General features: G+C 41.5%; 1 protein-coding gene across 3 annotated transcripts in view; it reads left to right on the forward strand.

The window, feature by feature from the left end:
- Nucleotides 1–13,305: 13,305 nt before the first annotated feature.
- Nucleotides 13,306–25,651, forward strand: part of unc-5 — an 89,955-nt gene continuing 77,609 nt past the window's right edge. For 2 of the 3 annotated variants that reach the window (XM_065486066.1, XM_065486150.1), the window contains exon 1: nt 13,307–13,682. The gene's annotated coding sequence lies outside the window, so the exon portion shown is untranslated. Of the gene's footprint in view, nt 13,683–25,651 lie in introns of all 3 variants that reach the window. The other variant, XM_065486233.1, reaches the window with a different exon arrangement.

Genomic DNA, 25,651 nt, shown 5'->3' on the forward strand with positions numbered 1-25,651 from the left:
TCGCGAATATACGGCGTTGAGTTCTTTAATTTTTATTTAGAGCTGGTTTTTTATCACTTATCAGAAATCGTATTGAATAAAAAAGGAGTGACATCTGGCCAGGGTTAGCCAAATTTGCAATGCGCTACAATGCTCCACTCTGGTGTTTGTATAATTTTTCTCCTTCCGTGCATTCTGTTTTTATAAAGATTTCTTTTGATGTGCTGAAAACAAAAATCTGTCCTGCCAATCACCGTAGAAATGTCGAGAAAGATTTTTTATAGCATGAAATTGTTTTTCACGTTTCTAGAACGATTGGATGAACCGATTTTGGTTTTCAGCACATCAAAAGAATTAATTTTAAGGACTGAATACGTCAGTAGGATTGAGTTCTAAATCGCAATGGAAGGCCTTAAAAAAGGAAGTATACAGTGACGCTATCTGTTGGGGGCTTCGAACACTTATTAACATGCTCTCGCAAATAACGGTGAATTGATTCTGGTAAATACCATAAAATAAAAGGGCTTATTTTTTACCGGAACTTATCGATTTCAAATAATTAAATATTTTTCAAATAATAACCAACTAACCAACTGTTATAGCGTCTGACTGACCTCTTTAAGAAGTCTCGACTGACCACATGACCAATAACTTATCAGATAAAAAACGCTAGACAAGACCTCAATGATTATTTAAAATAATTTGATTGGGTCATTTCCAGTATTCCATTTATCCATGCTATGCCCATCTTTGCAATGTAAATTTGGAAAATCGCATTTTTTCAATTAATGTAGGAAAAGATAAAAAAAATGCTATTAGCTATATAAATCGTTTTACCCTTTGACAAAGGTTATTAGCTTCAACAGCAAAGATCACGGTGTCTCTTTGCGATGCACTCACTTCCCTTAGGAATTTTATACACATTCTCTGAACACAACCAGAGTCACGTGTTTGTTTCGATATTTGCATCAATATTGAGCCGCTCGAATTAATTGAGGCGAACTGTCTGCCTTGGAACAGAGTGACCGACCGGACAACTTATTGAGTTATAATATATAGTATAGAATTTCTGCCTGTCCGAGCCAATTAGTTGAGATTAATTTCACGGCACGCAGCGCTCACCTCGCTCCTCAGCACGCCGCACGCAACACGAGAGAGAGAGAGAGAGAGAGAGAGAGAGAGAGAGAGAGAGAGAGAGAGAGAGAGAGAGCGCAGCAGCAATCGTGTGGCCAGTCATAAAGTATCAGGTTGAGAGTTTGTTTGCGCTCTGTTATTCCATCCTCTTGCTATTATCGCGCGCGCACCGAGTGTATGGAGAAGTTGTTCAGAGAGGCATTGAGTTAAATTACAAGCCAAAGTTAACAACGCTCGCTGCTGCTTGTTGCTCGCAAATTTATACATGCATCAAGAGCCCATTCTTGTTACACACAAAACTTAGATTGCCCTTTACAATGGGGTTCGAATAATTTATTGCCCAGTGTAAAATGAATTCTGCACAAAAACAAGCACGCAGACTTCTTGTAAGTGAGTTGGCTCCCTCTCGCAGGGAATGCTCAACTCCAGCTATTTTGTTATTTTCTTGTATTACGCACTGTTTGCGGAAAATCTTTGCCAAATCATTGAAATAAATTCGTCGGAGTTTTAGAATTGAAACAGAAAATACAAAATTACTAGAAATACACAAACAGCCCTTTTTCTCGCATAGTTAAGGCATTCTTTAAAATGTCAAGGCAATGGGGGATAATTGAGCATTACTGAGATACTCAAAGGTTGTTAATTTAGTGACTCGAAATGTTCAAAATAGCTCAACGGCTTGGGAGACGCACCGGCGCAGACTCGCTATTATTTACTGCTTTTTGCACCTTTCCAGGGACTTTAATTATAAATGCCTGGAGTTTCAATAAAAAAATCTCGGTGCGCCACATTGGGCCCAAGCTCTTATATATGTTGTCACTCGGGCCCCATGTTATCCTCTCGTGAACTGGTGAGCAGAGGTAAAAAAAACGAAAAATTGTGAAATGGACCCTCTAATCTGCAAGGAAATCTGCAGCGAAATTTTGAAATTGAAAGTAAAACACTTAAAGACAGTGAAAGAAATATACACAAATTTTTAATCTTTAAAATTAATAAAAATTGAATGGCTCTACTCTGTGTGGAAAATTAATACTGAACGGTTAGCCAATAGTGAAAATTCTACGAGGAAAAATTAAGCAACGCGTGTTTCTCGAATTGTGCAGCAGCTGTTTCGGTCCCGCAGGCCTCCTCAGCATAGTATTTTACCTCCGTATATAATTTTCACTATTCGCCGACAGTCCAGATTTAATTTCCCATACAAAGAGTAGCCATTCAGTTATTCTTAAATGTATAGATCACACCATTCTGTAAACAGCAGTGGCGGTTGTCTTGACCCTCGCCCGCAGGCTTCATCAGCATAGTACTTTCACTTCAAAAAACGATGCTTGACAGCAGGAATTTTGGATCGATGGTCGTTCAAAATGTCTAAATTTTATTATTTCTGAGCACATACGAACAGAGCACACACGAAGAAATCTTATCAATCGCCTCTCCATCTTTTAATATTAAAGCTATTTCAAAGAGTAAAAATTCTTCATCTTGTTTCTTGCGAAAATTTATACAGAAAATTTCATTTCTTCTTGACAGTTTTAATTGCTAGCAAAAGCCCTAATTACTAACGGATTGCCTTTTAATATTATTCCAATTCAAAACATTCCTTTACAAAAACCAAAATCGAAAGATAGGAATGCTCAAGCAGGGATTTGAAAATTTCCCGAGCACTTATGTTTTTTCTTCCAGTAACATTTTAGCCTAAAATGACGCGCACTCAAGACAATTTCAAGTGCGAACACGCGTGAGATGTAAAACAGACGCAGAGCTGGACTCCATGTAAGAAGTATTTTATGTAATTGCGCCGTTGTTGCTGCTCAAGCTGAGGCTTTTAGTGCTCACTTGAGAGCCCCTTCAAGAATTGCAGCTGCCCAGCAACATCAAGTATCGCGCGCTCAGATATTGCCGGCTCCATCTCAACCCCTGTTAAAACAAGACTGCTGCTGCTGCTAATGCAGGAAGTGCGATAAAAGTCTGCGCATTAAAAACCAAACAGAAAAATATATTTATTATATCCATCGGGCTTAGCGCGTGGATAAATTTAAAAGCAACACCAGGCCTCTCGACTCTGCTGGCTGGCACACATGCACCGTGACTCCTAATGGGAAGGAAAATACAAGTGAATGTGTGTGTGCTTAACTTATATGTCCGTGCAGGAGGTTGTGATTTATACGCCCGACTGTTTAAAATCGTTTTGCTTTCGGGAAGTATGCTTCCTTCTGTGCAAACTTGTGCCGCCTTTTGATTTATCGGCGTGACGTTAGCAGCTTTGAAATCGAGTGCTAATATCACATCCGACAATAGAGCGAGAATGGAATTTATAATTGGCATTGTGCCACGATTATATAACGAGGTATTAACGTTAGAAGGACACGAATTAATTATCTTATTATGCTAAAATTTCTTGTAGGAAATGTCGACGCCCTTTACAGAAAGGCAAGACAGAAACATCATACTTGACTATAGTCTGGCTAAGAGACATTAATTTGTAAATTTTTATATTTAACTTAAATAGAACACATTAGTGGTGCAAGTGATACGTTTATTAGAGGTTGATGTTTATTTGGACAAGAGTTGGACAAAATGTAAGGCTCATGATGTGGACTTTAATTAATTAAAGCAGAGCAGACTTTCAACTAGCTTAAATTAAGGTTTTCTTTTGAAAATTTCAGAAAATATAAGTGAATATTCAATTCCCTTTTGTAAAGTGTTCTTATTTTGAATGGGCAAAATAAATGAATCGAGTTAGAGATTTTTTATTATATTTTTACTTTAGAAAATGTTAACTATTTGAAAAAATGATATAAATCACTAATTTTAAATCTAAGAAGATGCGAAAAATATTTTAAGGGTCGTGAATAAGAGTTCAGTGGCAGTATTAATACGATTTTGTGCCATTTCATTTCCTAGCCTTTCATCCATACAAATGCTTTATTCGAAAGGCATAGGATTACGGGCACAATACCGAACGTTTTGCCATTTGCAGAATGGCTTTTGAGAGTGAGATGCTATAAAATTGCTTTCTCAGGATTAATGGACGGAACACATTTGGCCACAGTATGTATACACGTATACGTAATATAAGTTGTAATCTGTCGCATGGGCGAGCAATCGAGAGCAATGCAAAGGCAAAACGGCAAATTGCCCATATAGTGACTTTTTGCTGTGCGCATATAAAGAGAGACGACGACTTACAGAAGAGAGAGCGGGACAAATGCGATTCGTATTACCTGATATATGCCAATAATTCACCATTATATGGCCTGTAAAAAGCAGGCTGGATTTTCCAGGCACAATCGCATGCAGCTCGCCCATGGTCATTCATTCATTTCGTCGCGCGCGACGGTAATCCGCTTATAAAATATCCGCAGCAGCAAAAAGGCAATATAAAATGCGCCTATATGCGCGATATTAAAAGGGATGCTGCTGCGCCCTCAATAACGTGTGCTAGTAATAAATATTGGAAAGGGAATAATAATTTCGAAGAGGATTTTCGGATAAGCTGCAGGCTATGAGGAATTGGATATATTTCATCTCTGTTCCTAGAAATAGTGACTTATATTTTCCCCGTAGACGAAAAGTTTAGTTTCATCATTAAAATTGGTCTTCATTCTCGCTGTCATCTAATTTTCATTTCTGAAACAGTTTTCGGTTGAAGGCCCCCAAATTCAGGGGTAAAATACAAAATCAAGATTAAATCCAACTCACAGTATACTTTGGATTGTAAACTTTATTTATTTACATTTCGTTGAAGGTTATAGCACTTACTGCAAATTTAATGTTGCAATGTGTGTTAATTTTACTGTGTGATTCAATTCCGTTTTTAAGAATAATCGAAACTGGTATGCATAAATAAAAATATTTATTTTTAATAAGGAATTTCCGTATATTTCTCCCACTAAATTTATTTTATTCGTCTAATCATTAATGGTAACAAACAAACAATTTCCTCTTGATCCATTTCCCCTGATAATTGCTCATTATTTTTATTTATTTGTAATTTATAACGGGGATAACGGGCAATATACCATATCTCGAATAATTATTTATTATTTTTAGCCCAATGTGATAGGATGCGATTAATCAAAATTTCTAATCATGAAATCTTGCCATAACTGGTTAAATAAATTAAGTTAAAGGCGGCGAGGATGAAGTCTAGATTCATTTCACTCATGACTTATATTTAATTCTACCTCGAAACCAATTTGGTTAAGAGCTCTCTTATGCAAGTGAAGTGCAGGTTTTATTTGCATTAGAAAATTAGTCTGATCAAAATTTAAAAAGAGCAACAAAATATGGCCCGCCTTTGATGGGCAGTGGACCTGTTTTCGCCGACAAAAGTTACTCGGGCGGTAGCAAAGGTTGGGTCCAGCGCAGTGCTAAAGTCAAATAAAAGTCTCACAAGTAGGCTCTCTCCCAATCTCTTATTTCTGCCGAGCCGAGACGCCAGCACACTAGCCTGCAGCACCGGTGGAATTTAGATAAATGATGTTATTGATTAAAGTGAATTAATCTTACTTTAATCAAAGCCCTCGAGCTCGGCTGGACGGACGAGCATAAAAAGCAGAGTGGAGGCTTTTCTCTCTCTGCTCTGATGCCGCCGCGGGTTGCTTTCATCATCGATATTATGCCGTGTTTTTCTCTTCGGATTCACCCACCAGGCATGTGCGGCGGCCAATTTTAAATGAGATATCATATAATACATTCACAGAGTTATATGTGTACGTACGAGGGAATAAATTAGTCGCTCTTTGAAGTTCCGCGACGCACGCGTTATATTATTTATGCTCAGCCGCGCGGCCGCATGTTCTAATTGCCGCGCGTATCCGCACAGGCGAAATAATAGCCCGCGTGTATGAATGCAGAGCGCGCGAGAGGATTGAAAGAAACAAAAAGAAAGCACGCTGCTGGTGTGAGTTGTGAGTGCTGCTGCTGCTGCTGATACAAACACGAAATTTGATTTATCGCAAGCACGTCGCCTCTAATGAGATTCCTTTAATGAGCTGCTGCTGATTGAGTGACATGGAAAATAATTAGACGGGCCTTGTTTTGAAAAGCGCCAGACTTTCTCCGCTCCAGAACTGGTGTTTCTTGAAATAATGCATCTGCATATTGTTAGACAGAGTGAAATGTTTGTGTGTGTAACTCCAATTGCGCAAAGGAACTGGAGAACAAAGGCTTTTTCATTCATTTATTCCAATTTTATTTATTCACAGTGCAGTTGACATACATCCTGAATTGATTTTTACTTGAAAATAGTTTATCCTTGCATCTGACGATGATGTTGTTAAACAATTAGGTTTGCATTAATTTAATTGTTTCACAATCATGTTTAACAAATTTCTGTAAAAGTTGTCTATACTTTTAAGATCAATTTCAAAATGTAAATGAAAAAGAATCAGGACATGGCAGATTATAATTCTACTGATTTTACAGAGAAAAAAATCAGGCATGGAAGGCTAACAAGTCGATGGCATATTTTGTCAAGGTTGTGTAACTGTCAAGAATTGAAATCAATTTAAAAAAAAATCTGCCAACTTTTACTTTTTATCTTTATTGGCTTTTGCTGCGGATACAGTTCTGTCCAACCGCAAAAAACTGACGTCTCGCAAAGCATTCTATTCAAATATGCAAACCGCCTGGGGCATCCTGTGGAAAACGCACGGCATGGAGAATTTGAACCATATAACTGTCACATAAACAGCTGCAATCCATCTTCAGGATCGAGCCGCAAAGCATTTAGGGTCTGCACATTTTACTCCAGTAAAATGCAAACGACTCCACGCAGAGCGCAGCACCGCCGTAAAATGAAGTCGTCAAATATTATGAGTCACTTTATATGCGAATTCACGCCTAAGTGCACGATAATTACTTCTCGCAGTACGCAAAAAGCGTGAAAATATTCCTCCGTTTCCGAGGCTGGGATAAAAAGACGTGCAAAACACGGAGAATTGAGAGAACAATTTCGCCTCCGCTGGAATGTCTGCTTTTTATGGAGAGAGAGAGAAATTAAAATTCAAGATTCTTTGTGGGAAAGGGTGCACAGCGTGGGTTGCTGTTGGCACACACGCATTCATAAAAATGTGTATTTAAGAGCTTTTTTGGTTTACAAAAATGTGTATATTCTCTGTTCGCTTAAAATGAAGCTCTTTTTGCTCAATGCACGTAAAGCTTAAGTTTACTCTGTGTGGTCCATTGCTCGACCACGCAAAGAGGTTTCCTTGTGTGTTGAATGAAATCAGAGTCAGTAGAGTTATATTTCTTCTATTTCTGGACTAATCAGAATTAAAAAACGCATCACTGGTTTTCGATCGCATATAAAAGAGCCGTTCAAATCGAATGGTTCGCAGGCGCGAGGAAGATTAATTAAATTAGATTGAATTGTCTCGCATACCTGCTGGGCAAAAGGTGATCGGCTCAGCGTGCCTGCGAATAATTGAAATGCTCGCGAGATTGCTGCCGCCGATGAATAGCGATCAGGCGGTGCCGCTTTTTGAATTTGATGCAAATGAGCAGCAAACAAAGGGCAAAAAATGCGCCGAGAATTCCGCGGCTCAAATTCAAATGAACGTGCGAATTTTGGCAGCGTTTCCGCGCTGTAGCTCTTTTAATTGGCAGCCATTATTTATCTCGGGCGTTTGCATTTTGCATTAGTTTGCTCGCGGTATCAATTGTGCCATCTCGGAGAGCAGCCGGTTAATTCGCTGGCACGCGGGAGCAAAAAGCAGGTAGCCGCGTGCTGCTGCTGTTGCTGGCCTCTTGCTCTTTTTCTCTTCGATGAGATATCTGTGCAGCGCACCCGGCAATAATTCGCCGCACAAATGGGCCCAGATTATCATCGCAGAAGTTTAATTTATGTGCATGTGTGGGTTTTATTATGCTATTATTCGGCCAACACTGCTCTAAACGAGCCGAGCCAAGCCGTTGGTGCGAATGAAGAAAAACTGATCGCAAAAATGTATCGTTCTTTTTCTATATTGCGTTGTTCAAGCTGTTGGCAATCTATCTAGAATAGTCAATGCAATATTTTAATTAAGTTGAACGCATTAAAAAGAGAAAAGTTGTAAACTTTGTTATTTTGCCAATTTTCGTATGATACCTTTGTGGCGCCTTCTCGCCACTACGGTCCTACTACTTTGCATTTAACCTGTATCGCCAGGTGGCAGTACAAAGGTGTGCGACAAGCAATGCACCCTTACTGCACCTTTTCCTCCACTGCACCTTAAGCCTCGCACGACAGCAGTCGCAACACAATATTCTCTCTCCGGCTAGGATGAGTTTTCGTGCGAGGATGTTCTAGAAACTTTGATCTCGAATTAATTAGACCCGAACTACGGGGTAAGTGTCATAATTGTTTGTATTTGAATGTGATGTTTTTATTGTTATGATCATTTATTGTATTTGTGATTTTTGATTATCGATGTAATTTCACAGTCTTGATCCTGATCTCGGTCCGGATCCTGATCTTGATCTTAATTACTAAACCACGAGACATTAATAAAAGACGAATTACTACTATGAGAAAGACGCATTTCTGTCACGGCTTCCATGTACCCATACCTTATTAACATCTAAATGAATGGAGAAGTTATACATTAAATTCTAAATCAAGACCAACTTTTAAAGTGCCAATACATCTTCATCTCATTTCATATGAATTGAAATTCCAGATTTCCCAATGCAAAGTAAGTGTTTTTATTTATCATTATTAAATTTACTAAACACCAACGGTGTACAACACATGAAATTTATCATAATACAAAATTGTTGGGAACACTTTCTTAATATTTAGCAGCTTGGAATAAAATTATAGATTTTACACATAACCCGACGGGAGTGCAAAAGAGGCCAAGGTCTTGCAAATACTTTTTAAAAAGTGCAATAAGATTTTTCAACAAAAAATTAAATAAAGCGTAGTGTATTTTTTGCAATATACATAAAACATGGTGTGGTGAAAATTAAAATGATAAGCAGCACTCAAGCAAAACGCGGTCCCTGCGATAAGCCGACTTGACTTGTCCTTGTTGTGAATGTGATTTAATGTGTTGACTTTGTACTTGACAACATCAACATTGTAACAAAGAGCTAGGTTTTATTTTCTGATTAACAAGTTTAAGCTTGTTTTTATGCTTAATAGCTGCATAAATTGTATATTGATCAAAAATACCGTTCGTTGGCCTTTAACAAAATTATTACTTAATTTTCCAGCTAACATGACATTGTCTCTTTTTACTTCATTTTTTATTTCGAAATGCATCTGAGATCATTTTCTTAAAACACACGATAGCACTCCTGATTTGGCGTGTCCCTTAAGAGCCTCTCTCAATACATAATTAGTGACTCACGTGTCATTTGCCCCACCCAACAAGCGAGCGAGAGCTGTTCTCTCATGTTCAATATAAATATATATACATATGATACCCCTGGCTGCGAGTATATGCAAAGTTGCCGGCCAGCTAATGTTTCTGTGCAAGCATACAATTACACGTACACATATAGAGTTGTTAAAAGAGTTACATCATTTTAAGGCGTATGCCAATGTTTTGCTTGCGCGCGGTAAATAATATCAAGGCGCACAGCACTCTCTGCAAATCAAGCGAGAAACTACGAGACGCTCATTAAGCGTGGTAATAATTGTTGCTGACCATCTCTCTCCCACTTTCACACAGCATTTAATTTGAATAAGTTATGATAATGATGGCCAGCAGTTTGCAATTCGATGCGGTGAGAGCCGCTGCGATTTTTTGGACAAAACTTTCATTATTTAGCACCTCGGGGATCCCTCATTAAGATTTTCTCGCTAATGTTAAATATTAATAAATTTCTCGCGGCCAGGGTACAGGCCGTGTGAGCGTTGATCCGTTCGCACTAAAAGCAAAAGCTACACGTGGGCACGAATAGTAAAAAGTCAAATTTAAACAAATTAAAAGTGACCTTTAACCAGCAATATATACAACAGTTTTTGTGTCGTAAATCATGATTTAAATTAAGCATCAAGAATTGGCTATTTTTTGCTAAAACAGGTTCAATTTTCTCTTTCCTGCATAAACATATGAATATAAAATCATTTAAATTTGAGAAAAACTGTTTGGCTGCATAGAAAATTAAATTTGGATGGCTTTAGCAACTAGTGAAAATTATATGAGGAAAATCAAATGACACGTTCTCGCACTGTAGAGCGGCTGTTTCAGCCCAGCAGGCCTCATCAGCCGTGCTTATCCTTAAAAACATAATTCATCCGGGTTCACGCATATCTCATATCTGAGTAAAATCGAAAAGATATAAGGATACGAGTGACAGAATCTTGACCCTCATCGTCTCCTTGATTTTAACCTTCTCTCATGACATGAGAATTTATGCAGGTAGATCTCTTTTGAACTCTAAAATCGGCTGGACGGGTATTCCGCTGATATAGATTTTGAGAGTTTTGTTCACAAGACCGGCACATTGACATACGGGCGTGAAACCTTCCACTTTTGTTGGTATTGAGAGAAAAATTGCTTAGGTTAATACAGAGTGGATGAATTTTCTAAAAATGTCTTTTTTTGTCATTTTGGAACGATTCACAAAAGAAAAAATAGGCTCAAGGGCAAAGAACTGTTTTTATTCTTAGAGGAAAAACAACAATTCACTTGTGCTGTATGGTTTTTCTATTGTCCTTTCATTTCAAAGGTGAAAATAGGAGCTATATTTTCAATAAACCAACGGCATTGGAGAGGATTCTGAAAATCGTAAATAGGAAAATACTTCAAAGAGCAATAGTGTGTAAAATCAGTTTTATCACGGTTAAGATTGATCAAAAATTTTGGTACGATTTTGTTCCCTATCAAGTGGATGAAATCAAGCGTGTACAGCGCATTATCCTCGCCGCAATTCATACCTACCAAAATTTAAACCCTCTGCTCGCTCTTGATCACCCGTTAGCGCGACGAGATTCAAATAATCGCGAACATGCACGCACAGGTCAATTGAGATCAACGAGATAGGTTGGTCTCTCTCTCTCCATCCCTTTTTATTAATATCACTCGGCACTTCCAGCACGACCGCGGATGCGGAGTGCGGGAGACGACAATAATAATTACCTTTAATGCTCGCGTACCACAAAGCATTAAAATCCGCTCGCAAAGTACAATGGACTACTTTTATTTTCTTGTTATTGTTGCTCAATCGCTGCGATAAAATCAAATGACCTACGCGCCTGACGCGAATTTGAATGACAAACGCTGAACGACGAAAGCGGTGGCCATTATGCACTTCCATTATGCAGTTCTGTACGCGCTGTTCTCCCCCATGACAATCGAGGAACACACAAATCTGCCTGCAGACAGACGAATATTTGATGCTCTTGGTGGATAACGATGGGCAGACTCGAGTTTGTTCTCGTCACAGAACGTATAACAGGGAAGTGGCAAAAGATTCCAGATTAATTCTTTAATTTTCATGATAATTCATATCGATTTATATTTTACTCAAATTAAATTACTTAAAAGATTTAAGGGCTGCATAGGAAACCGTTCGCGCAGAACAAAAGAAAATAATTTTCACATTTGTATAAATTGTATAGAAGTTCGAGGAAAACGGTGGAAACAAGATTGTTGATGGTGGGGCCAGGCTACCGAAAAGGATAATCCCAGAAAACCTTAGCCAACAATCTGGTAAGTATTGCATCAAAGGTAGGAAACTTTTTATAAAGAACAATCCGCTTTACCATTGAGAATGGTCGTGAGAGGAGAGGGCATTGTTGTGTCTATCCTCATTTTTCACAACAGGTAGCAACTAAAGATTGCGGGGTGTCAGGTCTGTCAAGTGTTTCGACACTATTTTTTCAGAGGGCACACAAATAACATAAATATTCTGACAATGCGTGTTGCAACAGCAAAATATCATTAAAGGTCTTTTTTCTCTCCTCATTGATGAAGTGTTTGGTGTAAAAAGTGAGAAAGCACATGTTTAGTAAAATTTTCTCAATAGTAAAGCAAACAATAACTTCCACTTTTGAGTGGAAAAAAGAAACACCATACAGCACGAGAGAATTGATGTTTTTCAAGAATAAAAATATGTATTTATTTACCCTTAAGCCTATTTTTTTATTTTGTGAATCGTTCCAAAATACAAAAAGAAAAAAAAATAGAAAAGGCATCCTCTCAGCATTTACCTAAGCAATTTTTCTCTCAACACCAACAAAAGTGGAAGATTTCACGCCCGCATGTCCCTTTTTAAACAAAGCACTCTCGCAATCTATCAGCAGAGTACCTGTCCAGCCGATTTTAGAGTTCAAAAGAGATCTTCCTTCATAAATTATCATGTCATGAGAGAAGGTTAAAATCATAAAGTTATAGTTTCAGCATTAAATTTGTAAAGTTCTGAAAATTCTTTCATAGTTATATATATATAGTCTGTGTATGAAATAATTCAGACCGATTTCTTTGTAAATGAACTAAGAGCCAAGAATTCTCTTTCCAGATACCATTGCTTTTACAAAACATTTTGTGAACGATTTATCTTTAAAAAGGCTATAACTATATCAGTCCCAAATTCTATAATATTTCACTCCTGCCATGCTTTACAATAGGAAAACATTTCTTGGCATGTACAAATAAATATTATTTCCTCCTAGATGTATCAGATAAATGTAAATGTGCATATAAGGTGGCGATATTATAATACTTGTGCTATCTTTTAGAATGTATAAAAGGCCTTTGTCTCTAACTCAAGCTGCTTCCTACAAAAATCGTAAATAATTGTCTATTTGCACACCACTGGTGCGTTGAATGATTGATTAAATCTATACCTAACTAACTTAATTTAAATTATGTTAATTTTTGACACTATTTAAGAAAATAGTTGTTAGAATAGTTTAGAATATAGTAAAGTGGCATTGAATCAAAACTGTTTCAACTTTATTTTTTGACTAATATTGAAAAGATTTTTACTGTCACTGTTGCACTTTGACAATTATTGATGTTAATAAAATTAATAATGATACACAAAGGTTCCTTGAAGTTGACTGTTTTTCACGTCCCTAATAGACAGGCCACAACCCCTTGATGTTTTCATTTTTCCCATCGGGAGACGCGAGAATTTCATCCGCGGAGTGATAAGAGGAAAAAATGTTCCTTCTCTCTCTCTCCATCTAAAAGTGATAAGGCACAGCACACATTGCACTGCATTCATCGCAGCAAGCAGCTTTTTTACATGGGAGCCCTCACACTCACACACACACACGTGAGGCAGCACACAGCATCCCTGCCTGGTGAAGGATGAGGATGTCTGCCTGGCGCTGAAGAAACATTTTTTCGCCGCGCAGCTGGAGAAGAGGGAGAGGGACAGCTCTCACTGGCTGTGCGCGGCGCGGCCGAAAATCATCGTGCTCCGCTCGCTCGCCGAGTCAGTCGTGTTGGGCCCTTGCTCGAGCACACACCGCGCTCCTCGCTCGTTCCCTTGAAAACAAACGCGTGTGCACACCAGCCAGCCACCTTCAGCAACCCTCCGAACAGGACTAACTTGTCGAGTGCCCTTTGTCCGCGTGCAGTGAGTGAAGTTTTCGCGAAAGGACGTCGGCCCGTTTTCTACCACAGGTGAGTTGAGAAATTTTTGCCTCGAGAAGAATTTCTGTATACATACTCCTGCGCCGGATTGTTATTAAAATGTTGTGTGCTTGTGACACTTCGTCGGACGCATTTTTCCGCGTGTTGTTAGAAATTCCGGAAATTTTAATATCGGAGCCGCATATATTTTATATTATAAAGTGTTTGCGCCGAGTTATTATATATGCGGTTGGAGCTATTAAACAGTTGAGTTGCCAGTGTTCGGGACTAGAGATAAAATTTTATGTGGAAGACCATCAGGTACGACGCAGCCAGCAGTTCTGCAGGGAAATAAAAAGCAGGCTTCGCGTCATTAACTGCGTAATTTATGATTAAAAAAATTTTCCCCCGTGCTTTCTTTGCTCGCACATTTTGTCCGGGTGCGCGCGTATTCAAAAGTTTTTGCACTCTTCCAGCAGTCGGTCACCGCGGCCGAACAAAAGCGGAAAGGGAAATTTTTAATCTGCCCCGCAGGGATAATGAAAAGAAATAAAAAAGCAGCAGAAGAACACAGGCCGTTGTGCGAAACGAGCGAGTGTTTTAATTTTGCGCCAACTCCTTTAGGTCTGGCTCGTTTCTTTCATTCGTCGTCTGGACTCTAGACCGTCGTCTGCTCTGCGTTCAGCGCGTGTTTTTGTTTTTAAACACCACACAAACAGACTGGAAGAGTCCGTATTATGCCTCCTTGTGCAACGTGAGACAGACGCAGGGATTTTCTCATTGTGTGTTCAGCTTTTTCGAATTTCTATGCCATTCCAACGCAGTAAACGAGGGTATGCCCTTTCCGCCATCAGATAAATTTTGACTAACTCGCAGATAAGTATCTGCGTGGCAATTTGATGCTCCTGCTCGTAAAATGGCAATTACGGTGACTCTTTTATGCCGAGCGCGCATTTCTGCTGTCGCAATTATGTACTACGCTTTTAAGAGATATGGCTTAATTTGGACATTTGCAATTCGCATTTATTTGCATGATGGATTGCAGGCTCTTGAAACGGATCATAACTTTTTATTAAAATTGATCGTAACATTTTATTCAAGTTGGAAATTAAGCAATTAATATTTTTAAATTTGGTTGAAAATCATTCTTTGCTTCTTTCCAATGCAAATACACTATAAATATTATTTCTAACTATGTGGCAGGAGAAAAGATGTTTCTTAAAAATTTGTTAAGGTATTAAGTAATAGACTGTGAAGAAATTCAAGCGAGAATATTTAAAAATTATATATACAACATTTTATACCTTAGCAAGTTTACGTGACAATAACTACCGTTGTTAATCGATGTTGTAACGTGCATGTGTTGTTACGTAATTGTAAAAATGGCATAATTATATTCACGAAAAGCTAAGTGTAATATTACATTATAAGAGCGGCATTACGAAATGAAAGCTTTATAGGTAGCATAACAAAATTCATCCTTAACCAAAAATGATGCTAGAATTTGAATATTACGAAACCCTCCTCTTTAAAGAACATATATACGCAGTGTGTTTCCTCAATATTTGTTGAAAATAATGACTGTTAGTTTGCTCAGTATATAATTTCAGAAAGTAAGAGGACAGCGAGCTGTGTACATTTTAAAAATCATAAATATTTATGCTTTTGCAGAAAGGCATTTTGTGCAAATTCAAACATTCTTACAAAAGTCTTGCTAATTGCTAAACAGCTTGCAATTTTGGCGGTTTCAAGGAGTGGCTTATAATTGCTAAGGTGCACGTGTAATGCTGCAAATCAATTAGCAGTACCAATGAGAAACAATAGACCATCAACATTCTCCAAAGTCGGCGTTATCAATCAAAACGCAGCTTTTGCAACTATATTCCTTATAACGGCATATATTGTCTTGGCAGCAAAATTTTGTCTGCAGCCGCGTTGGCAATTAAGGCCACAGCGCGTACACACACACATAAACGTGAATATTGATTGCAAGGCACAAATCCGAAGCACATTACGTGTATAGCTGCTGTTGAAATTTTAACTGCTAATAAAGTCCTCAGAATTTGAGCAACAAAAAGAAAGAGAGAGCAATGAGCTATAAATTTTAAAAAGTTGAAACGGCGCTTTTACTGTTGTGTACATTTAGAAGGAGAGTTTATTGAACGGCAATAATTTTATCAGAGACTGATGATGCTTTTCGGAGAGGAGCCCTAAAATATGCAGATGAGCCATAATCCTGCGTGTCTGCACCGAGGATACACGCCGAGGAGAAAAGTGATGAGGTATTTACGATGACAGATTTGAATATACACACTCGGCGCGAGGAGTATTAAAAAAAGCGGCCGCGCAGACCGATCGAGTGGGTGTTTGAAGGAAAACTTCTCGCTGCCGAGAGCCGAGCAGAGCGCAGTCATTACAAACAGGCAGGTAATTAATTTCGATTCGGCCGGGCTGAGTCCTTAAAACACTTGGTCCGCGAAAGGTTAACCAGAGAGATCAAGCGCAGCAAAAAATCAATTTCTCATTCTCCTCGTATCCTTCGCCAAGATTAATTTTATATCAAAAGTGCCGAGCAACGAAAACAACTTTTCGCTTGCAAACATAAATCGCCGAGTTTGCCAACGGAATTATGATTTAACAACCTTTTGTTTTATCCGCATCTTGGAGATTTTTATTTTTTTCCTCTCCTTTACCGAGAGCGTTACTTGAGAAAAAGCTTTTGAATGGCTCCAACTCTTGCTGATGAATATAAAGGAGTTCGCTGCCGCTTGAATGAGGAAATCAAAATCAATAATATGTCGAGGAGAGAAGAGGCACAAACAAACAAAACGGAGCCAGGCACAAAAACAAACTCTTTCTTTCCTGCGCTCTTTCTGTTTGATACGAATGGATGATTATTTTATTATGTACCACTCTCACGAGCGGCGGGGGACGGACGCGCGAGACAAAATCTATCCATCATCCGTCGTCTGTGCAGAAGAATGAGCTGAATAAACCAAACACACACAAACGGGTTTTATTCACTTTTCGAGTGCTATTTAAAAGCAAGTGGATATTTTTCAAGTGTCGTTCGCCGTAAGATTTGTGACTGAAATTGTTATTAATGCTTTCGAGGCCTCTCTCTCTCTCTCCTTTTTTCACAAGCGTTCGGCGCTTAGCAGTGCGCGCACCGCTGCCATAATCACAATATAAAAAGCGTGCGCGCAAGTTTAATCAAATTTATGGCGCTATGACATGTGGTGGTAATTTGTTCTGTTTCCATTCTTCACACGGTAGATTTTTCCCGAGTTGTAATTAATTATTTAGGATATATCTCCCCGCGCGGATATGCTTTATCTGGCCGCGCCGAGTTTCTGTGTGCGTAATTTATTATTTTCGTACGCCCAGCAGCGCGGCCCTTTCGAAATGTATTAAAGGAAAGGCGAGTACGATCACACGTGCAGATTACGATCATAAATATCCAGTTGAAATTATGCATATTAGCTGTCAGCAGAGCTAATAGGCACAGGAGTAACGCGCGCTATCAAGATTTTTCCTTTTGCCTACCGTCCCGCGCGTCGCTGCGTGGGTTGAACGGCTTTTGCGCGATTCCTCCGCATTTTGTATGAAAAGCTTGTCTGCGGGGAAATTAATTATGAAATTAATGAGACAAGTTGTTGATAAATGGAATTTTGATGGATCAAATTACGCGTGGCATCAGAGCCAGTGCAAAAACGGCGCTCTCGTGTTGTGTGTTATGGAGAGGCATGGGAAAGGAAATGTTTAGCTCAATTTATGAAAAAAGCCGTGTATGTACACCGCTCGTAAAGTGATGTTTTATGGAGCTGGTGAGCATACCATCGCGGGCTGGCGATGGGATTTTTACTTCTAAATAAACGGTCGGTGCGCAACAATTTCGTGATTTCATGGAAATCATTTTTGGCATAACGGCATTCATTTATAGCTTTGCAAGTTGATTGGCGTTTTCCTTCGTCTTGGTGGGTCTTTTTAAAAGGCCTCTTGATCGGAAAGACCCTCGAAAACGCTGCTCAGGTGCCAAGGAAGGAAAATTGCAATTTCACCTGATGGAAAAGGCTTCTCTAAAATTAGACTTTCAACGCTATGGCAACCGTTTTGTCGAGTCGGTGCTGCTGGGAAATCCCCATCATCAAAGTTCGATAAATATAATGCCGGGCACGCCCGTGGTGAGCTATTGTAGCGCCATTATTTATTTTCCGCGAGAGCACTCGACGCCTTGTAATTTGCCCATGCGGCCTGTGTGCGCTGCTTTATAATTACCGATGCTAATTATTCGGTCTCCGCGCGCCGTCCGAGTGCTGGCTGGCTCTCTTGATTGTTTCCTGTATTGCGACTCGGCACGAATTCCCATTCAGGTGCATTTTCGTGCAGCCGCACTCCGTACACGCGCGCGTGCACGAAGATAAATTGGATCACACGAGGCATGCATGTTATTGTGATATTATTGCACTCTCGCCAATCGACGCAGCAGCAGCAGCACGGGAGCGAGAGCAAGGGTGCTGACTGCAGTAATCGTAATTGCTATTGCGCTCGTAGTTATTTATTGTTTACCTGGTGCCACTGAACGCGCTCGAGTGCGGCGGGCGGTGCGGGTGGCGCGCGGGGCACAAACGGGGGGAATATCCCCCTCTTTCGAAAGGGTTGGAAATTTATTGTGTACACACAACGCACTTTTATGGCGAGCTCATGCGGAGTGTGTAAAATATTCGATACACACGAGAAGTTTTAAAAGGGGTGTTCGTGTGGGATTCGAGAAAATAGCGTTACCTCTCCTATATAATATATGCAAAATTGGAGATTTCTATCAGTTTCTTTTTCAACCGAGAGTTGTTTGCATATAAAATCACTTTTATCCATGTTTTTAGATTAGATATAATACAATACAATACAACTGATTTTTATGTACTGTATACTGCAAAATGCCGTTGATTTTGAATATGTCAATAATTCCCTTATGGAATTTGTAAAATTATAAACTAATACAATTAAATATTTTCGTAATCAAAATTTTTTTAAGTATTTCACTTTGTTGATCACGAATCACAATATTTTTACAACATCATTTTATTTATCTACTTTCATGCCGTTGAAAAATGAAAATACACTAGAATCGCAGGAGTAAAACATCTTATCTGAACACCTGAACCTAATGAGGAAAAACAGGTCGTATAGAAACTTGAACCTTTATTTAACTCGCCAAAAAACAAGACGAATCATAATGTGTGAAAGTGAGCGAGGCCGTACATATGAATTATTCTCGTGTTTTGGTTTATTTTGGAGAGAAGGTTTTGTTACAATGTGTGAGCCTTTTTTGAAGTAAACTATCATAAGCATCGAGTATTACAAGAGACTCTGCTTTCACGTTGAAAATTTGCTTTTGAATAGATTTTACATGGCTTGTTCTACACGCCAATTAATCTTCGGCTGTGATTTCATTTTTCAAAACCACCAGAAAAAACACTATTTTCCCTGGTTGCCTGCTTAATGGATTACAGTTCGTCACCCAACACAAGCTCAAGCTAAGATGCTGCTGGCCAATGCAATAAATTTTAATGGAGAGGATAAAAGCTCCGATGGCCATTCTATAGAGAAGCTCTCCGAGAAATAATAAAAATTCTTCTGGCCTAGCGAGGATTAAATTAAACAAGGCGGCAAAGAAAGAAAGAGAGTCTGCGCCTTTTGGTGGCATTTTATTATTGAAAAGACGGCCAGCACTCGGAGGAGCAGTGTGTTTTACTGCGTGTCTGCGTTGCTGCATGCGTGCGCAGGAATGAGCGCAAATCACTTTTCGAAGGCTAATTGAAAACGCCGGACAGCACATCGAGGGGAATTAAAATGTTTCCGACGCCGAAAATTGAATTCGGCCGCGTGAATTACGGTAATGATTTCTTTTCTAAGCGCACAAAGCGTCGCAAAACGCGTGGCGGCGGCGGCGGAGAGAGCGGCAGCGACAGAGTCGTCTGTCGGTCCCCCCAATTTCCAACTCTGGAAAATGTCAGTTACGAAATCGAATTTCCACCCTTGCATGCTGGCGAGAGAGAATGAGTGCCATTCCAGCGAGAGATCGTACATGGTGCTGCTGCTGCTGCTGCTGGTGTGTTGCAACCCCTTTCTTCTCGACGATCCGAATTTTTCCTCCCTTGGCAGGGCGCGATTCGCTCGCAGAGTGCCGTATAATACTTTTCATTATTTATGTGGAGGCGTGCGGCCCTCTCGGGTTTTCTTGTTATATTAGCGCAGTATGGTTAGCGCTCAATCATTCCCTGAGTAAATAGACGTGTTAGAGAAACTGCGTGAATGAATCTGCTCGCTCAGCGGCGGGCGGGGATCTCAGCTAGCCAGTCAGCCAGTCGGCACACGAGAGCAAGCAAACACGGATTTTCTCAATATATTTTATGCAGCATTTTTTGGGTCAAGCCGTCGCATTTCGGCGACGAGATGTGCTAAACGACAACTTTTATCTGCTTTTTCACACCAGCCTGCCAAAATTTTAAGCCGACACGTAAAGATGAAACGCGCTGTTTCCGGCTTGGCCGTGTCTCTGTGTGCAGTTTTACAACTACCGCGATTACAATTTCGACAAAAAGCATTGCGAGGCCATTAAAACGTTTTCAAACTCTCACTCCGCCTTTAATTGCATTACACCAGGTGTAGCGTGCACTTAGGGCCATGCCATATCGCTCTCTCGGCTGGCCCTTTTTATCTCCGCGCTCATAATTTCCCGCTCTCGGCTTTGGCGTTGACAGGCAGATGGGTTTAATTGCTCTGCACACCTAGCAGCAATCGCAATGGCAACACACCCTTCCTTGCACACGTGTGTGTACATCTGTAATTTTTCAGCTAATTAGATTTTCGCGTGGCCGTCGCCGTGTAACAAGGCCGGCTGGATGGCCGCACACATACATTACACGCAGTCGTTGGTGCCGGGCATCAACCCCCGCGCCGATAACGCCACTAACTGCAGCTGACGCCACACACCAGCGCAGCATCCATCCGCTGCGGCGGCGATTTTGCATCCAGTCCACTCAGTCAGCCGTGCCGCACAGCCCTTGCTTCCGCCGGCCGCGTGCAGAGGTTTCAGCCTGCTTGTAATGCGAGCGCTAGTTTGCATAATGCGCTGCTGCTGCTGCTGCTGGACGGACCCGGCGAAAGGGGAGACGCCACCGCCGCGCAAATGGACGCACACCACTTTTAAATTGCCCACCAAATTGTGACCGTAAAACTTTCCGCAAGAATCTCGCGCGGGAAATGATATTGCTTGGTGGCTCTTTGTGGGATTGGCACGTCAAAAGGCACACCCGCGGTGCTCTCGAAACCAAACTTTTAAGCCGACGAGGATTTATATCGCCAACTTTTAATTCTGTTCTCTCTGACAATTCGCCCGGAGCTCGCGATTTAATTTCCTGTTCCGTTCGGCTCAAATTTCCTCGGCTATTGCCCAGCGGACACGCGTAGGTAGCGCGACCTGCGAGTTTCGACAGCTTAACAAACGCTCCGGCAGGCATTCTAGGCATTCTCCAGCCTTCGCTAACCATGCAGAGGGGCGACGCCGGCGGTTTTATGGCCCCTTTCTATTTGGTCGATACGGGGCTGCTGCTCTTCGGGGGTGTCGTCGGGACCGCCGCCGCCACCGCCAGTTTCGCCACATGGAAACAACCTTCTTACCGAGCCAGCCAGCCGAGAGTGATAGCCCTTATTGTACGCATTGTCTGACGATGAGTGAGCGGCCCTTTGCGGTGCATATCGCACCTGTTGTCCTGCGCGCAGCACCTGCCAACGCCACAGCGCGCACTCAACATTGTGCGATGCCCGCGCGTGTAATTAATGTTTGCCGGCTCGTGATATTGCATTTCACAGGGCCCACCGATGTGCATACCCTCTCCGTTTAACGGCACGGCCGCTTCGAGTTGCGAAAGGCGGTCTCGAGTTAATGGTCTTTTTGGGCGGCCAGCCACTTTGGAAAGAAGCAGCCGTTTATTCCGAGTGAGGAGAGCGACTAGCCGATTAATTTGAATGGCACTCGCGGGGGCTTTTTCGTTGACACAATTGAGTGCTGCTGCGGTTCTAATTGGGATTTGGACACCGGACGGGGGGAGAAGGGATGATTAATGGGAAAACGTGGTTTTTGCACCCCTTCACACCATTTATTCGAAATAAATGAAAACAGAGTAGTTGTGAATCGCACAAGGCACCTATTGATTTTGTTTGTCCAGCAGTTTTTTGGTTTGTTGGTGCAAAAAAAAGCAGCGAGCGAGAATAACAATTAATGCAATACTTTTCATTTCGCCGGCTGGTGGTTTTCGCTGCGGAGGAACGATAAATTTATATAATGCTGGTCCAGTGCAGCAGTAATAATTTTTCACATTTGCCCGGTAGCAGCATCAGCGGTCAAACATAAAACCGAATTTATGCACGTGCCAGTGCACCAAGCGTGCTCCGCTTTAATGGAATCGAAGCCGTGTTTGGTGATGTTGACTTCCTTCGGAACGGCTATAAATTGCCTGCCACGCAGTCACATCCAATCAATTTGAAGTTTTTATCGCCCGCCGTGGCACTTTTTTCGCACCATTAATTGGCGAGGTCCGCGCCATGTAATAATCACGTCGCGGCGGCGGCGTTGGCGGCGGAGCGCACCAGCGGATGCAGAGAGAGAATCGAATAAAATTCCGATGCAGGGGTCATTACGAGCGAGAGGGCCAATTTCGCAGAGACTAGACGTTTCCAATTTTATTTACCAACGACCGGCAATTGGTCTAGCGCCCTTGGTCGTGCAAAAAAATATTGCACAGGCACACATTATCTCGCTCCACGTTCTCCGAACCGGCGGCGGCGGCGACGGCGACGGCGGCAGTGTGTGTAGCTGGATTTAGTTTCCTGCTCTGTACCTTCAATCAGGCGTAAAGATGTTTGGCTCGCCAAATCGCGTACATGTACACCGACGGAGCGAGAGTGCTGCTGTGTCGGTCGGTTGGTCGGTCGGTCGGGCCGTGTGCCAGGCAAGAAAGGGTCACGCCTTTCGGTCCCCTGCTCAATGGACTCGGCCCGAGAGTGACTTCACGTGTTTTCCCTCTGTCGCTGTCACAAAATTATCAACGGAATCCGACGCAGGCCGAAACTATTTCTCGACATAGCACGCCGCCAGGTATTCCCAAGACCGCAACTTGGTTCGTTTGAGCCCCGCCGGAATATAATTTCGCTCGAAAACTCGTCCTCGTGCGCTGTTCGCTCGATTAAAATATCCGCCGGTGAAAAATAAGCAGCGATTTCCGGTGCTGCGCCGCTGACAAGTGCCAATCTCAATGAATGTAAAAAATCGAGTTTGCTCTGCCTCATTGTGTCCCTTTCTTAATCTGATAGGCGTGAAAATTGCGATGAGCCGTTCATTCTGGTATAGGCGTGTATAAGAGCGAGCGGGGCTCCAAGTGAGCGAGGAGCCATCACTTTTGGCGCGCGAGATGAGCCGCTAGCGAGAGCATGCAAGCGTGAAATGGAAACACACACACACAGCCTCCGTCCTTGCAACTCTGGTGCTTGCTTGCCAGCTTGAAGCTTGACGAAAGAGGAAAAACAAGAGGGAAAAAGTGGTGCCAACGCAGCCAAAAACAGAACACTCGAAGCAGTTTTGGGGCGTAAAAATAAATTATCATCCCTCCGACTCGTTTTCACTGAACGACAGTTATAAATGAATGACCGAGCTCACGGCTGCGGATAATTAAAATCGAGGCGGCGCGATTTCCTTTGATATAATCGCTCAAGACCTGGTCACGCCCACTTAGCACTTCCCACGGTCCTCGCTTCGAATGGCTATTTGCGTCGTGCCAAGAAGTACATAATACGCGCGCGAGCTTAAATGGTAGTTGCACCTCGATTGATTCTACACTCGCAGTGTTGCTAAAGAGTTGCGCCGCAGAAATTAAAAACAAGCTGTAATTGCATACTCCCAACCTGTTATTTCAGGTTCTAATTGAAAAATAAATTAGAAATGCAAGTCTCGCGGCATATATTAAAGGAGAAACATCGGCTTAGTAGAGGAGTGTATGAAATATTTACAAAGCACAACATATTTTTTAGTTTTCCTTTTCAATTATTCTTTTTAGAAAATCCATTTGCTTGGCATATCACCCTACAAAACATAAACACCATTACTCTTTTGCCTTGGGAAGTGCTGTTTCTTGCGAACTTGGAAGCAGCCGGGAAACATATCGTCGACACGTTATATTGATAATAAAACGAGGATTTGCCGAGCGCCGTGGAGGGCCGTCACCACTTTTGCACTTTTTCTGCTCTCGCGCTTCGATACAAATGGCACACTCTTTCCTCGTGTGTATGATGGATTGACGTCGCTCAGCAGCTCCCAAGGTATCTTGTGAGTTCGACAGCGTTTTTCCCGCGCGCGCTCTCTATATTATAGATAAATTTGCCAATGATGTATGGCGGTGGGTGGGCCGCGCGCCATTCCTCCGCCGCCGCCGCCACCACCACCACGGGCACCACCATCATCATCAGCAAGGTTAAATGGAGCTCACTTCTATATGGCACGCAATTTCAGCAAGAGAGCAGCCGCGCAGCTTTTTCTCGCGAAATGCACCATACCGCAGGAAAATGCCCATAAATCTTGGGTATCACCCCGGCAGAAATACTCACGCGAGAAACTGCAGCGCGCACGTACCGGATGACGCGCCGGCTTGAAAAAGAGCGCTGGCCGTGATGGGGCGGCATAATTATCGGCTCTCGCCGTGTGTCAATATTTTTAATACTCTCTGCAGCGCAGTGGGGTCGAATTTATGGGATTACCAATCCTCTCGCCGACGGAATTAACGGAATCGATGTTTATTGCACCGTGGGATTAAGCATTTGGCGCAGAGAGTGATGAAAAGTGATCGCTTTTGTTGTGTGCGGCCCTGGCTTATATGCAATATGAAATGAAATTCGGTGCCGGAGAGGGATCGTGCTGGAAATAACGATGGAATTTCGAAAATAACGGCGGGCTGGTCGTAAATTTGCTTTTGCTAGTAACTGAACGGCGTAATTGCTGAAAGTACATAAACATTATCCAATTTTATAAGCAGAAAATTTATTGAACGGCAAAAACACTACATCACTTTTTACGCAAGAAAAAAATAGCTGAATCAAGAGAAAGAAACTCCCTTCAAACCACTACGTTCACCAATTTAGCTCCCACTTTATTTCCTCTATTAGTAAAACTAATTTTAAATTGCTCTTTATCCTTTCCTATCTATAGTATTTTCGTGATAGATGGGCGAGCCGTAGCGCACGAAATCGCCCCTTTGTGTAGTGGAAGGGTAATTTTAGAATCAATTTTATTGAGTTTCACCGGCGTCCGTGCGCCCAGCCGACTTTTTATCTGCTGATGAGTTTCGTGCTTGCGAGTGATGGGTTGATATGTTTGCTGCATCCATCGCCGTCCGTCCGGGATTCAATCTGCTCTCGAGCGCCGGCGTTTGATGGTGAAGGGTGGAACGAATAGCGTAAAGAGCATGCCAAATCAATCAGGCCGATGCTTTCCTGTTGTCAGCGCAGCCATCAAGTGCATTTTTTAAATCATTATCCTCACGTGCTTTGAGCAGACAGGCCAAAAATGGTAGGTAGGTTTGTGTGTAATTTCGTGTTTGTACAGAGAGCGTGCGGAATCTGTATGCTCGTGAGCCGGCTGCCGGATGCATTTTAATTTAATTGAAAAAGACGTGCGCGTGTCTTTCATTCAATTAACGTCAGTCCTTTGTTCTGATAGCTTCGGAGGAGAGAGAGGAACCGTGTTTACTTTAAATTAAAAAGCCCAAGCTTCTTCAGCTAGCACCATATTATTTTCAGAATCACGTGGAGCATGAGAAAAGATTTAGAAAAAACGACAGTCGGCCGACGCTGAAAAGTTTTAAAGTGTTTGTCTATAATAATCTGGTGCCGGCGTGATGATGATGATGAAAAAGTTTTGTTGCGCACACACAGAAGCAGTTATGGTTTATCTTGTAAGAAAATCTGTA

This window comes from Cloeon dipterum, chromosome 1 (genome assembly GCF_949628265.1).
Source record: "Cloeon dipterum chromosome 1, ieCloDipt1.1, whole genome shotgun sequence".
Classification (NCBI taxonomy): Eukaryota; Metazoa; Arthropoda; class Insecta; order Ephemeroptera; family Baetidae; genus Cloeon; species Cloeon dipterum.